Source organism: Vitis riparia, chromosome 17 (genome assembly GCF_004353265.1).
Source record: "Vitis riparia cultivar Riparia Gloire de Montpellier isolate 1030 chromosome 17, EGFV_Vit.rip_1.0, whole genome shotgun sequence".
In the NCBI taxonomy this organism is placed as follows: Eukaryota; Viridiplantae; Streptophyta; class Magnoliopsida; order Vitales; family Vitaceae; genus Vitis; species Vitis riparia.
Genome location: NC_048447.1, coordinates 7,493,411 through 7,508,923, shown reverse-complemented (window position 1 = coordinate 7,508,923; position 15,513 = coordinate 7,493,411). Strand labels below are relative to the sequence as shown.

Here is a 15,513-nt window from a genome sequence, read left to right as displayed (position 1 = left end):
GTGCCCATAATGAGAATAACCGTCTATGAAAGTAATAAAATACTATTAACCATTCTAAGAAGCCGTAGAGAATAGACCACAAATATTAGTATGAATTAATTCCAAGACACTTGAACTCCTGTTGGGACCAATTTTTTTTATGTTTATCTACTTTTCCTTAATGCATTCAATGCATATTTTCAAATCCAAAAAGTTAAGAGAATCAAGAATTCCTTTTGACACAAGTCTTTGAATCCTTTGTTTAAAAATATGTCCTAAATGTTTGTGCCATAACATGGAAGAATTCTCATAAGTTAATTTATGATTTCTACCACTATTACTTGCATGCAAGGATTCATTAATATGTGAGACATTAATATCCAATTTATATAGATTATCAACCAAAGAACCTATACCAATCATATTTGAATATTGAAAAAGACTCGCTTTTCCATTTCCAAATAAAAAAGAGTGGCCACATTTGTCCAAATGAGAAACAAATACCAAATTCCATCTAAATGACGATACATAAAAAAATCTCATCCAAATTCAAATAACAACCAGATTCTAATTGCAATATAAATAAACCAATCGCCTCAACAGGAGTTTTGTTGTCATTTCCCATATAAATGAATCTCTCAACATCAATTGGCACTCGACTCCTTAAACAACCCCTTTTTGACAAGCCAATTTGCATACTTAGGACAATCCTACTTTACGTGTCCACATTTCTTACAAAATAAACAAGTGATGACCTTATCATATTTCTGTTGCACCTTAGGCTATGAGGTCCCACTATTTCCAGCTCATTTTCCTTTACTGTTACTATTCCTTTTCATTTTCTTGCTGGCAACATTGTTATGAGAAGTAGTAACTAAGTGAGCACTTTCTATATTTTCTTGTTTCAATCTCTCTTCCTCTTGCACACATTGAGCAATGAGCTCATTAAGAGTCCATTTTTCCTTTTGAGTATTATAACTTATCTTAAAAGGACTAAATTGTGCAAGGAGAGAGATCAAGACCAGGTGCATAAGAATGTCATCAAACAAGTCCAAATTTAGTGCCCTCAGTCGAATAACAAGATTAGACATTTCCATAATGTACTCTCTTATGTTTCTTTTTTCCTTTGTACCGTATTGAAACAAGTTTAGACAAAATGGTGCTTGTTTCGACCCTTTTAGATCCAATGAATCAGTCTACTATTTGGCTTAGGAAACTCTTAGCATTTTCCTTCTCAAGCATTGCATCCCTGATGGTGTTTGGAATAGAGTGCTTCATGATCATAAGACTCATATAGTTAGAATGCTCCCACTTTTCAAAGTTAGCCCTTTGTTTCATAGTACTATTATAAGTAAGGGCAGAAAGTCATTCAGTCTAGATCGCATAGTCTAGATCCACACACCCAAGTAAAATAGTAATATGTTCTTTCCATTTTCCAAAGTTAGTGTCATTAAGCACTAGAATGTTGTTTATGTTAGTAGATATAATGGAAGCATTAACTGTATGCAGAATAAATAATAAGCTCACAATAAACAACAATGTCATTTACTTTAAGCATGTAAGAATTAACTACAGTATACATATGACATAAAAGCAATAAGATGGGCTCTTATAATATACCTAACACAACATTAATATTTAGTCTTTGGACAAAAATAACAATTTGTAAATGGTACTATTATAAAAAGTAACTAATATATACTGATAACAAATCTTACCAACAATATGCCTATCTTTGGATTGACTTATTGCATGCATGAACATCACCAAAATATCACATATTTACTACCACAAGTGTCTAAAATCTGGATAAAAATAACCTTCCTTTGGGTCAATTATTTTATGCATAGATTTAGATACTGTTCATAGAATTCCATAATAAAATCCACGTACTTCAAAATAAATAAATTTACATAATAGAGGTCACTTTGGTGACATATAATTTCAATTTAATTTATATTGAAATATTTGATTTAAACATGCAAAGTTTTTTTTTTTTTTTTAATAGTCAAAGTCAATGGTCCACTGGATCGGTCAAACAGGTCAGTCAAAGGTCTAACTCTACCCATTACTTGACCCAACTTAAATGGACTTGGGTCCAACAATCCAAGTGGCCCAATATAATGACTTAGGCCCAATGTCCAAATGACCTTATTAAAATACTCAAGCCCAATGTCCAAATTACCCTATTAAAAGACTTAGGTTCAATGTCCAAATGACGTTATGGATTAAAAGACTTAAGCCCAATGTTTAAGTGACCTTATTAAAGACTTATAAAAAAAAGTAACAAGATAATGACGAAAAAATAGGTCATTATCACCCAACCACTTCATCTTTATTCCCAAAATTCTTAAAAAAAAAAAAAAAAAAAAAAAAAAACACTTATATTTTATCTCAAAAAATATGCAAACAATCTGAGGGAAAATATCTTTTACTAAAAATATTGATATTTATTGGAAAAATTATTTATAAAAATTATTTTCAACAAAAAATATGGGAATCTGAATTAAAGAAAATTTTCCTTACAACCAAACACATAAAAAATGGTGGATGAATGAATGGAAATCAAATTCAAAAAACTTCATCCACCATGAAATATCTTTAATTAAAACCTAATAGATTTAACAAGAGTGGCTTTAATACCACTTGTTAGAGAATCACAAATCATATAGAATGATTATAAAATCTTATCATCTAAACATACGCTAGAATCTCATGTTAAATCTATAGGATAATAATATCGAAAGACATACCTGAATCCATTGAGATTATGTATTTAAGTCTTGTCTTCCACGTCTGAAATGAGTATTGTAGCCTTAAAATCACTCACTAATGGGATGTGAATAATAAACAATTTTTCTATCTTTTCTCATTTAGAACTGGGACCATAACCCTATTTATACCCCTTATTATTTTTATATTATTTATTGGCCCATCATTAATAAATAAGATAAAATTAGTCTCTACACATTGCAAAGCCTATAAAGTCCATATATATAGAGATGCTTTAAAGGCTCGTCACTAACTTAATTGATCACATTTAATTAGACCCAAATATAAGATAACTTAATCTACAATGTACTAATATGTAAACCTATAATTACCAAAATACCCAACAAAACAAAAACTTACTAGCACAAAGTTATTATAGATTTTGTTGTTGCCTTTATCTCTCTTTTCATCTTTAATTGTGAATACATATGCATATTTTTGTTATATTTTTTTCACTTTTCTATGTAACTGTGAATTTTAGCATTAGAGTTTTAATCTTGGAAAATTAGAGAGAGAAATGCTAAAAATAACTTGAGATTTGAGTCTAATCTCAAGCAATTTTTTTTTTCTTTTTCTTTTTTGTTCTTTTCAAGATCCAAATGGAGCCCAAGTGATTTTAGGAAAATAAAAAAAAATTAATTTTCTTGTTATTCTAATACAATTGTTTCAATTATGGCATAGTAGTTTCAATTAGGTTTTGATGGAGTAGCCATTTTGGGAGAAATTTAATTATACTGCAAGCTTTCAAAAATAACCTTTACTATGAACTAGACAAAAAAATTGGGTTCTTACTTTACCATGTGTTGCTTTCTTATCTTCTACTGCATCAATTGTGTTGTTAAAGTGCCTAAACATGACATGCTTTCTTAGTTTTCCTTCTACTCTATTGATTGATGAATGATTTTCTCTTGTGAATTGTTCTGTTTGTTTTTTATTTTCCATAGTTTTTGAATTATGTCATTTGGGTGCTTTGTTGTCAAATTAATTAGGATGTTTTGAGGTAGTGAAGAAGTGGAAATTTGCATGAATCCTAAGTGCTGTGATAATATAAGAGAAATTTTAATTAACTGTTTTATGGGTCCCAAATTTATTGTGCAGTCCCAAATTTTTATTTTTATTTTTATTTTTTATTATTGGAATATCTAGGGAAGTAATTCTATATGCAATAACCTGCTAGTGATGATAACACCCTTCTTAGAGAATATACATAGATTAATGGAAATTTACATCTCCCATAACCTCTTTTGTTGTAATCCTCTATAACTTCTATATTGTAACTGGGTATGGTAATGGCCAACAAATCAGACCATGATCTTGATCTCATAGGGAATGCTTCAAGTGTTTGATATATCAAGTTTATTGAAGATTGGACAATGGATTATCTAATGACCTATGGATGATGTGTAACAGTAACTTCTAAACACCCATCTTACATAATAGTAAACCCATTAAAATCAATTATTTCCTCAAGATAGCTGTGAATATTATTCAACTCTTTTTAAGAACTTGCCTTTTGGCATAACATCTCTAAAATGGAATCCAGAGAAGTTAATAGGTATGACAAGATATTGTTCTAGAGCCAACCAATGATATTGTGATTTGTACATTTTTTTTTTTTGTGCACTATTTTGGTAGATTCTCAATATCTACTTTATTTTGCTCCTAGTGAAATAAAAAACCCTTTAGCTTCATTCATTATGCTATCTAAATTCTCTTATTTATCCTATTATTAGTTTATTTGTTTTTCTCTACCATATATTTGTTTTTAGGATTTTTTTTATCTTAAATTTTGTAGTTTGGAGTTGCAATGCCATACTTTTGTCCATTATCCTTTATGATTATTTGCACTCTTCTCCTAAAAAACCATCCAATAAAAAGTAACATTTTCCAATAAAAAGAACTTCTTCTTATCATCTTATCCCCTCATTCCATGATTTCTGACCTTTGTTCTTGTTAGTTTGCAGGTTTGGTCAACCAATCAAAGTTAATTGGGCATATCCTAATAGTCATAGAGAGGATATACATCAGATTTATATATTTGTTTATTTTTGTTACTTTTTTTTTGCTGCAAATTGGTCTAATAATTTCCTTGTTCCTTTTCATTATAAATTGATTATCAAATTAAACATTGATTGATTGACTTTCATCGTGTTTGTTGAGACTAATTTGATCCATGTTTTGGCAACAGAGATGTTAGGGTTATCTGTAACAAGCAATCAAAGCAAAATGGGTCTAACACTACTTGTTTCAAAGCATATTTGAAGAAGCTGGATGGTGGAGATCCTGAAAATGACAACTCAACCGAGGATAAACTGGACTGTCTATGGAGAGAAGCTTTCCTCAAGTCATACAAAGTCATGGACAAATAACTAAGGTCCCATCCTAACTTAGAGTGCTTCTGCAGTGGTAGTGCACCACTATTACTATAGTGAGATAGGTATGGAAGGAACCCATACTCCTCTGCTTCTTCTCCTTTTTTTTTCTTCTTTTTGATATTTATAGTTGGATATTACTTTTAACCATGGAAAAGTTTCAAAATTGTAAGAAAAGTTAATTCTAAGACAATGTTGATGATGCAGCAAAATTCCCAATACAAAGAGATCTATGGAACGCTTCTTGTTCTGAGTCAAGGCTTTTCTTCACACTACCTCAAGTTGGACTTGGATGCTCTATCTGGACTTATAGAGATAAGCTTGGAAATAGATCAAGTATCTAGATTTAAGCATGGCACAAAGCTGGGGGTGTCTTTGGGACCATCTTTGAGTAAAGTGGCTATTCCATCACAAATACCATCTTTGAGTAAAGCTTTCCTCAAGTGGCTAACCAATTTTGCTTGAAAATGATGACATGGAACACATGATCTATATCAACATTAGACAGAAAACACCAGCTATGCATGGGATTAAGCAAGAAGAGCGAATATAGCCTCTTTGACACCTTTATCAAAAAACATAGAAATGTTAATGATGATTCATTAATATTTGTCCAGTTTCAGCTGAAAGACATTGGATTGGGTTGGTCAAGGCCAATATGTATTACTTCACTAGGACGTTTTTTTCTTAAAATTCAAGCAATCCTTAGATGTTCCAATATTGCTCTCAAATCTAACACCATAAGACAACTTTGAAAGAGTTTGCGATTGTTCATGTGGTAGAGAAAGGTTCTAATCTTGTTTTGTATTTCCAAAAATTAATTTGCCATATCGAATTGAGAATTGCTTGCATGAAACGTTGTGTTGTTATTCCTACACACTTAATATTCAATTACTAATTTATTGGATGAAAATTTGAGAAATATTTATGTGTTTGTGTATTATAATCACAAATTTTCTATTATTTTTCGGAATTTTTAGGATTCAGAGGAGCCTAAGATCATTGGATTTGGAAGTAGTGTTGATTATGTTTGGGATGTTTGACTATTCCACATAAATTAGTTGTCAAAATTGATGGTAATTACCCTCTTGTTGTTTTGTTTTGTTTATTCATGGCAATTTATACATTTACTACCACCAATCAGATAGCAGATTCAATAGGCTTATGGTTTTGTAGATATTCATGTATTACGTGAAATTAACTTGACAAGGTGCGAGCATGGAAGCCTTTCTTTAAAAGCTAGCAAAATAGAAGGTTTCCATTTCATTTACCATTGGATAATAGGCCAAGAGACCAGAGAAGAACTAACTTCTGTATCTTTTTTCCTGCAATGAAGTTGGTTATAACCATTAAACTTCTTCATTTTTTTCTCTAATAGATAATCCATTTTTTTCATATTCTTTCATTTTTTTCTTCTTTTTTCTTTGGCCTTTGTTTGTTTTTTTTTTTCCATTACTTGGAATGGAACTTAAAACTTCCCTTTACCCATTCCAATCCATTGCCACTTAAGTCGGATTTCAAGGGCACAACTATTGTTGAACTTTTTGCTTGCTCAAAACTTGGTATACATACCATTGCATTCGGTGTTCCTTTTTTTTTTCAATAAGTAGGATATGCACTAACATTGCTTTGGAATATCCCTACAAAGCCATCGAATTATGCTATTTACATCAATCTTGAGATGATATGACATTTGGGTATGTTAATTAAGCTAATCTTCCCTACTCTATCTGTGTTGAATTTGACTCTCCAAATAACAGTTTGCTAGGATTCTTTTTTCCATCTCCCCATCTTCCCTCTTGGACTGTCAATCTTTGAACTTGCGACTTTTGATATCCAATGTTGACCATTTCTATGATTTGTGCATGTTGGTATTTATGTTAATTGAAAGGGCAAAATAAAAACCTTTTTATTCTTCACTAATTGTTTCCAATTGATTGATTCTTATCATTTTTTAACTTAAAGGAACCTATGAAAAAAAAAATCAGGACATACAAAATTTGAAGTCTAATTTTGGGTTAAATGGTACATCCTGATTCTTTTCCAGTACTTTGGATTTATATGTTTTAAAGTTGGAGAATTTTATATTTCTAAGCAATGATAATATTCAGTTTTCTTAAACGAGAACATCGTACACTGCATATACAAGAAGCCATAAAAAGTAATAATATTGTTAAAATGATTGTAAAACTGGTGCCCAACAATATATTGAAATAAAAAAAAAAAAAAATAGTGAAACTAGCTAGTGGAAGGATAATTCCCTATGACCCCATAAGCACTAGTTTTTATCATTTCATTTTTTTTTTAAATAGTTAACAATCATGCCCCTTCATTTTTTTACCTTGTGATCAGTTGGCAAGGACATTGGTGTAGAAAAAGATTCAATGTTTGTACACATGCTTCAAGCACTTGTGATTCTTTTTATTGGAAATGTTTGTTATGTATTTATGGATGGCCTTAATCGTGTCCAAGTATGTGGAAATATGTTTGGTATTGAACTCATAATTATATTCATTTCATCAACTTCCCTTCTTCCCTGTTTAGTTAGTTTTGAGATTTAGAAGGATTGATTTGTATTGGTTGGCATCATAGGTATATGGTGCAGAAAAATTGCAAGAAGCATTGCTGCATAGACCAAAAAATAAGCCTCTTATAACGATATGAAGGAAAATAATTGTGAGGATTTAAGAGAAAGCATTCATAGTTACTTTGTTTCTCATGTCCACCATAACATTATTTTTACCCTATTAGACCTAAAACCATTCATTCCTATTCTAGGTGGTGTTGACTGTTTTTTATTTATTATAGGTAAGCAATCATGTTGCTTCCATGGATGATCCACTTGTTAATGCTTTATTACTTCCACCAAGTTCTCTATTGAATGCTCAAAGCTTGAGATGGACAATGTGTGCAATTGATCGATGTTTTAAGAATCCAGTGACTTATGCCTTTTTTCGATGTGTCAAAGTTTTGCCAGTTTCTCTTGGTGATGGGATTTACCAAAAGGTGCCTCTTTCTATATGTCCTTTTGTCTGTCTAGTAATTATATCATTTTCAAAAGTTGATTAAGAGCTACATAATGGATGACTTAAATATGAATGCAGATTTATTACCCTTTAGAAGTTTTCTATTATAAAAAGTCCATGTTTGGTGTGCTATTTACAAGTAGTTAGTAGTTGTTTCGTTAATGTAGTTATTGAATTCACAAAGAAATTGCCTAAATGGTTTACTGGTTAAAAAGATTGTATAGCTAATTTGCTTTATTCTTTTTTTTTTTTTTAATATGGTTTGAACCTTTATTGCTGTGTACTTGAGGTCAATAAAGGTTGTGTGAAACCAAGGTTTGGTTAATCTCAGTTTTGATGATAACAAAACAAAGTTTGCAACTAATGATTATATTTCAAGTGTGATTAAGCAAAAAGATTTCCAAGTGGCAATCGAAAAGACAAAATCAAGTCAAAGAGAAATCAATAAGAAGAAGTAAAACTTAAAGAGAAGTGTTTTTCAATACCTAAGCTTCATAGAATCTCTTTGTAAGGTTGTTGGTGCACTAGGTTTTTTCATACATTACAGTTTTATTTAAGCACCAAAATCATCCAAGAGTTATTTTGTTTTAAATTTTTTTAAAATTGAATGATTTTATGTTTTCAATTAAAACCTTATGTCAAATGAATTCTAATCTTGTTTAAAAGGTTTTAAGTTGAAAATTATGGTTGTAGAGTCAAACACGACTCAACCGGTTGAACAGGATGAGGAATCGATCGACCTGTTCAGCTCAACCGATTGAAGAGTGCAAAAACCTTCTCTCTTTTCTAGAATGTTTGTTCAATCGATCGAGGTTGAACCTTAATTGATCGAGGTCTGATTGAGGTTCGGTCGAGGGGCGGTCGAGGTCTAATGTTCACCTGTCAAACATTAAATGCTAACGACTAGTCAACCGGTCAAACTAGAGCTCGACTGGACGAACCCCCAACGGCTAGTCTAGCTTCTTCTTTTTTTCTTTATAAAAGGCTCTAATCTTCATTGTTTCAACCATTTAACCTTCCAAAACATTTCTTGAATATATTTGAGTCTTAGGAGAGTGTTTTTTAGTGAACCATTGTTATAAAACTTGCATATCATTAGTGCACTTTTCAATCATAGTTTTTCTTGTACATTTAAGCCTAAAGTTTTATACTAGAATTTTATGAAATTATTTGTAAATCTTTGAGGAAAAATCTAAGTGTGAGATATCACTTAGGGATTCTCGAGCGTGGGGTATTAGTTGAGGGGTTGTTCAAGAGTGGGGTATCTCTTAAGAATTGTAAAGGGTGCTTGGAGCCAAAAGTCCAAAATGGTGGATTGGAACCATAATTCAATTGTATTGCTTGAAGACTTGGTTTGGAAGCCTTGAAATAATGGAACCTCAAGCTTGGGATTGAAGCTAGAGAAGAGTGGACGTAGGTCGAGTTGCATCAAACCATTATAAAAATCTTGTGTTTGCATTCTCTTTTCCCTATTCATTTACTTTATATGCAATTGTCTTTATATTATTTTATTATATATTTGCATATAATTGTCTCTTGCATTCATATAATTTAAATTTACAAAAAGAAACCATCACTCTATTCACCCCACCTCTAGGGTGATTACCTTAGGTTGTATTAGCCTAATTTTTTCCAACAATTGGTATCAAAGCTAGGCCTCTTGTTTAAGACTTAACTGTTAAGAGGTAATGAGTAATCCATCAAGCTCATCTCACATTGAAAGTTTTCCAACCACCTGACCTCCATTTTTTACGAGAACCAATTATATCTATTGGAAAACAAAAATGACTTGGTTTTTAAAATCTACTAATCTTGATCTATGGGATGTCTTTAAAGATGGTCCTCATATTCCTTTAAAATTGGAAAATGGACTGATGGTTCCAAAACTTAAGCAAGAATGAATGAACTTGATAAAAAGAAAGTTCAATTAAATGTCAAAGCGGTTTATATCTTACATTATGCTATTGATAGAAATGAATTTAATCGTGTTTGGCAGTGTAAGTCGGCTAAAGAAATTTGGAGACTATTAGAAATCACTCATGAGGGAACCAACCAAGTTAAAGAGCCTAGAATCAACATCCGTGTGCATGATTATGAATTATTTTCTATGAAGGATTTCAAATCTATTGTAGAGATGTTCTCTAGGTTCATGGTGATTGTGAATGAACCTGAAGCCTTGGGAAATACCTACACCGAAGTAGAGAAAGTCATGAAGATCTTGAGGTCTCTACCAAAGAAATGGGAAACAAAAGTGACAGTTATTCAAGAAGCAAAGGATGTCACCAAACTCCCACTTATAAACTCATTGGGTCACTCATGACTCATGAGATAAAATTGAACAATTATCAAATAGTTGAAGAAAATAAGAAAAATATGGCATTTAAGGTCTCAACAAATGATGATGATGAAGAAGAGAGTGAAAATGAAAACTTTGATCTCATCACTAAGAAATTCATGAAGTCCATCAAGCTTGAGAAGATCAAGGAAAGAAGAAAATCTCATTCAAAATAAGAATCTTCAAGTGCCAAAAAGACTAAGAAAGTCATGGTGGCAACATGGAGTGAAAGTGAAAGTGATGAAGACTCCATGGAAGAAGAATGCACAAATGAGGATGCCAACATGTGCTTCATGGCTTTGAAGGAACATGAAGATGAGGTAAATTCCAACTCTAACTATAATGAGTTTTAAGATATGCTTCAAGAATTATATTTTGATCTTGAAAAACTTAGGTTCAAAAAGGTCTCTCTCAAGAAAAAGATTTCTTGTCTTCAAAATGAGCTTAATGAGTTTAAAGAAAAATTTGAAAATATTGAGAAGGCAAAAATCTCTTTTAAAAAGGAAAATGAGGAGTTGAAAAAGAAAAATGAATGGTTAATATCCTCTCTACAAAAGTTCTCAAACGGTCAAAAGACTTTTGATATTATTTTGGCAAGTCAAAAATGCATTTTTTATAAAAAAAAAGGGGCTAGGTTACAAGCCTTTTAAAAATAAAAAAATATTTTAAGAATTATTTTGTAAAGGAAACCTCTAGTTTTTAACTTTCAACCATTTGCAATCTTTGTGGAAGAGGAGGTCACATTAGTGATATTTGTCCCTTAAGAAAATCCCCTCATATTCTTCAAAACTTTAAATTATTTTGGATTCCAAATGAAGGAAAGGCTAACCCTCAAGGACCCAAAAAGATATGGGTACCAAAGGTTACTTAATTTGTTTTATAGGAATCCATGCAAGACGAAGAATGATATGTTTACCTTGGAAAGAATACATTGATAATATTGGTAATGGTATCCCCTCTAAAGCTTAAATTGCAATAGCATTTTATCATTTTGCTAACACTTGGTATGATTTTTGTTAATAATATAATTTTTGGTTTCACATTAATAAAATTGATATAATTTTAAACCAAGATTTGGATTAAAAAGAAGATTTTTTTTATATACCTAAGTGAAATGGAATGATCATATGCTTGTATGCTCTAATAGTGTTATTCAATGCATGCATGTATGCTTGTATCCTTTTAAATGCATATGTTCTCCCATATATCTTTCCAAATCATGCTTTAAATTGGGAATGCTCCAAGGTTGAGCAATCTTTTATTTGGAAAATGTTCTTAAATGAAAAAAAGGGAGATTCATTTCAATAAGAAATTACATTATGCTTATTGTTTATTTTTAACTTTTGATATTATGTGATTCTCCTTATATGATTTATTGAGACTTTTTGTTGATGACAAAAAATGGGGAGAAGTAATGGCAGGTTACCAACTTGGGAAGAAATGTTAATATTGTTTTAGAAATCCTATCCATATTGATGTTATGTACTTTATTGGTTATAATTGCATGCATCATTTTTAATAATAATATCTTGCCAATTTCTAAATTGTTTTTTATGTTATTTATGTTTGATTATATCATTTTGAGCACATTTAATATACTCCTTGAAGTTTCTAAACTTGAATTATTATTTTTTTAAATTCAAATGAGCATATATTGAGGAGGAGCTTTTTAGCAATCTTGGTTTTGTCATTATCAAAAAAGAGAAGATTATGAAACCAAGGTTTAGTTAATCTCAGTTTTGATGATAACAAAACAAATTTTGGAACTAATGATTATATTTCAAGTGTGATTAGGTAAGAAGATTTCCAAAGTGGCAATCGAAAAGACAAAATCAAGTCAAATGGAAATCAATAAGAAGAAAAAGACCTTAAAGAGAAGTGTTTTTGTTTTAAATATTTTAAAATTGGATAGTTTCATGTCTTCAATTAAAACTTTGTGTCAAATGCTTTCCAATCTTGTTTAAAAGGTTTTAAGTTAAAAATGATGGTTGTTAAGCCAAAAATGGCTCAACCAGTTGAACTGAATGAGCCATCGGTCGACTTATTCAACTCAATCAGTTGAGGGGTGCAAAAACCTTCTCTTTCTTCCAGTTAAGGTCCGATCGAGGGGCGGTCAAGGTCCAATAGTCACTTGTCAAGCATTAAATGCTAACGACTATCAACCGATTGAACCGATGTTCAACTGGACGAACTCCCAATGGCTAGTTTGGCTTTTTTTTTTCTCTATAAAAAGGCTTCAATCTTCGTTTTTTCAACAACTTAACCTTCCAAAACATTTCTTGAATATATTTGAGCCTTGGGAGAGTGTTTTTTTAGTACACTATTGTTCTAAAACTTGCATATCATTAGTGCGCCTTTCAATCCTAGTTTTTCTTATACATTTGAGCCTAAAGTTTTGTACTAGGATTTTGTGAAATTATTTGTAAATCTTTGAAAGGAAAAATCTAAATGTGAGATATCACTTAGGGATTCTCAAGCATAGGGTATCAATTAAGGGGTTGTTCAAGAGTGGGTATCTCTTAAGGATTGTAAAGGGTGTTTGGAGCCAAAAGTCTAAGATGGTGGATTGGAACCATAATCCAATTGTATTGCTTAAAGGCTTGGTTTGGAAGCCTTGAAATAGTGGAACCTCAAGCTTAGGATTAAAGCTAGAAGAGAGTGAACGTAGGTCGGGTTGCATCAAACCACTATAAAAGTATTGTGTTTGCATTCTCTCTTCTCTACTATTTCATTTTATATGTAATTGTCTTTATATTATTTTATTATATATTTGCATATAATTGTCTCTTGCATTCATATAATTTAAATTTACCAAAAAAAAAAAAACATTACTCTATTCACCCCCCTTTAGGGTGATTACCTTAGGTTAGATTAGCCTAATTTTTACCAACAAGTTGTGTAATAAATACTGACTTGTGCTTAATATTGAAATAATCTTATGTCTATATGTTACTACTTGAATTAATTTCCTCTCTAATTCTGGACAATAATTTAGGTGGAAAACATCTACAATCTATAACAATGTGTATTAGGTTTTAGTTTTGTAGTTAATATTATATCTATTTGGTTGTTGTTTATACTTTATATCATTATTCTTCTTAATGTTATTTTATATCGTATGGTGTTTTCATGTTATTTTTTTAGCATGTTGTAGGGTATGGACATGGTCGTTTCAAAATTGAATAGTGGAGGTCAGGTTCACATATTTCAAGAAAGTAGTCATTCTTAGGATGGTGGGAAAACTGTAGGGTTTACCGAGAGAGGTGTAGGAAGGTACATAGTAGTTTAATGAGTTTACATTTGATATTATTATTAAGTTTTGAAATGTTGAGTTTAATGTCAAAAGGATATAGTGATATCGCTAATAGATTACACAGGGTGCATTTGCTTCTTTTATGATCACCTCAAACAGTCTTTAAAAAATGTATGGCTTTGCTTTTTATTAAAAATAAGATGATTTCATAACTTTAATATGCTAGAATCACAAAATTTAGACTTGAAACTATCATATAGACCTATAGTTGTGGATGATATAGGAAATATAGACTTGAAACTATCACAAATATTCATATTTGTGATCAACTTTTGCCTTCTTTTTTCCATCTCAGGGTTTATTTTTCTATTTAAATTATATCAATGATGATGTATATTCATTAAGACATGGCCTAATCAATATTTGAGTTGGGTATGATAGAATATCCCCAAAGAATTTTGGAGATCAAACGATATCATAACTAAGGAAGGCATCATAGCCCTCAAAGAACCACTAAATAGGTAATGGCCAATGAAACTTAGATTACTAAGCGATGTTATAGGTTATAATCTTGGGATGTGGTTAGCATGAGTTCTATGAATCCAACAAGCTCAAGGTAGGCGACGCTTGCTTCTTTGAGCTAAATCCTATCTTATTAGAATCTTCAAATCATGTTTTGGATGTTCAAACCCTTCTTCCACAAAAGTAGACACTACTTATATCTTGGATGGTCGATTCTCCATGATTTTTTGTTTTTGGTTATGAATGTTTTTGAATTTGGAAAAACATATGGTGTTTGCTTGAGTAGATTCTCTGATATGCTTAATAATTTCCTAGTTGGAATTTGGTTGGCTTGTCTACCACCTTATTAATAATTTCCCAATTGGAATTTGGTTGGTTTGTTTATTTGTACATTTGTTATTTTAGAATTATATATGTACATTCATTATTTTAGTTTTTTGCATTTAATTATTTAACATATAATTATTATAATATTTATTTAATTATATATATATTAAAAAAAATGGAAATATATTAAACAATAAATTAAATGGAAGAGAAAACTAAATAATTAAATATACTTGTAATAATAATATATTAAACAAATCAAATGTCAATGCACAATTAACATGGCTAACATTGCATCCATTATTAGGCTATAGACCCCACATCACCACCTATAGCAGCGCGCAATGTCAACTTGAAATAATATGGAGGCTTATAATTGTGACCGACACTATGCCCTCACAATGTGATCTTTATGGTTATAGGCATAAGCTGTCATAGTCGAAGAAATTTTAGTTGCAGAAAAAAGTGGTTGTAACTAGAGATTCAAAGTACAGTCACACAATCATATTTGGTCGCAGCTACATGATTTATTTACGCCCACTATGGCCATGCAATGTCGCGGCCTATGTTGCACGCCCTTGTATCATATGGTTACAATTTAATTTGCTTTAATTTGCAAACCTTGGTTGTAGCTAACCACTTTGCTTCTTGTAGTGTTTGTGGAAACTTTCCCTTTCCACCAACTTAAGATGTCAAGATTAGGTTCATCATCTTCTACGCTATTGTCTAAGTAATGATTTAAATTATTTTTAATTATGAAAGGTGATTCACTTTTCAAGAAGTTGTGTTAATCTTTCTTATTCTTCCAACCAATGAAATTTTTTTTTTTTTTTTTTTACTCAATTGCAAAAACAATTATAAGATATTGGAATTCCAGCTTATTATTTCGTCCAAGACAAGGTAATTTTTTCTTTTTTAATGCAATAT

At 31.0% G+C, this 15,513-nt stretch overlaps 1 pseudogene; it reads left to right on the top strand.

Annotated features, from left to right (window-relative positions):
• Positions 1–7,519: 7,519 nt before the first annotated feature.
• Positions 7,520–13,773, top strand: LOC117904050 (annotated as a pseudogene).
• Positions 13,774–15,513: the final 1,740 nt, after the last annotated feature.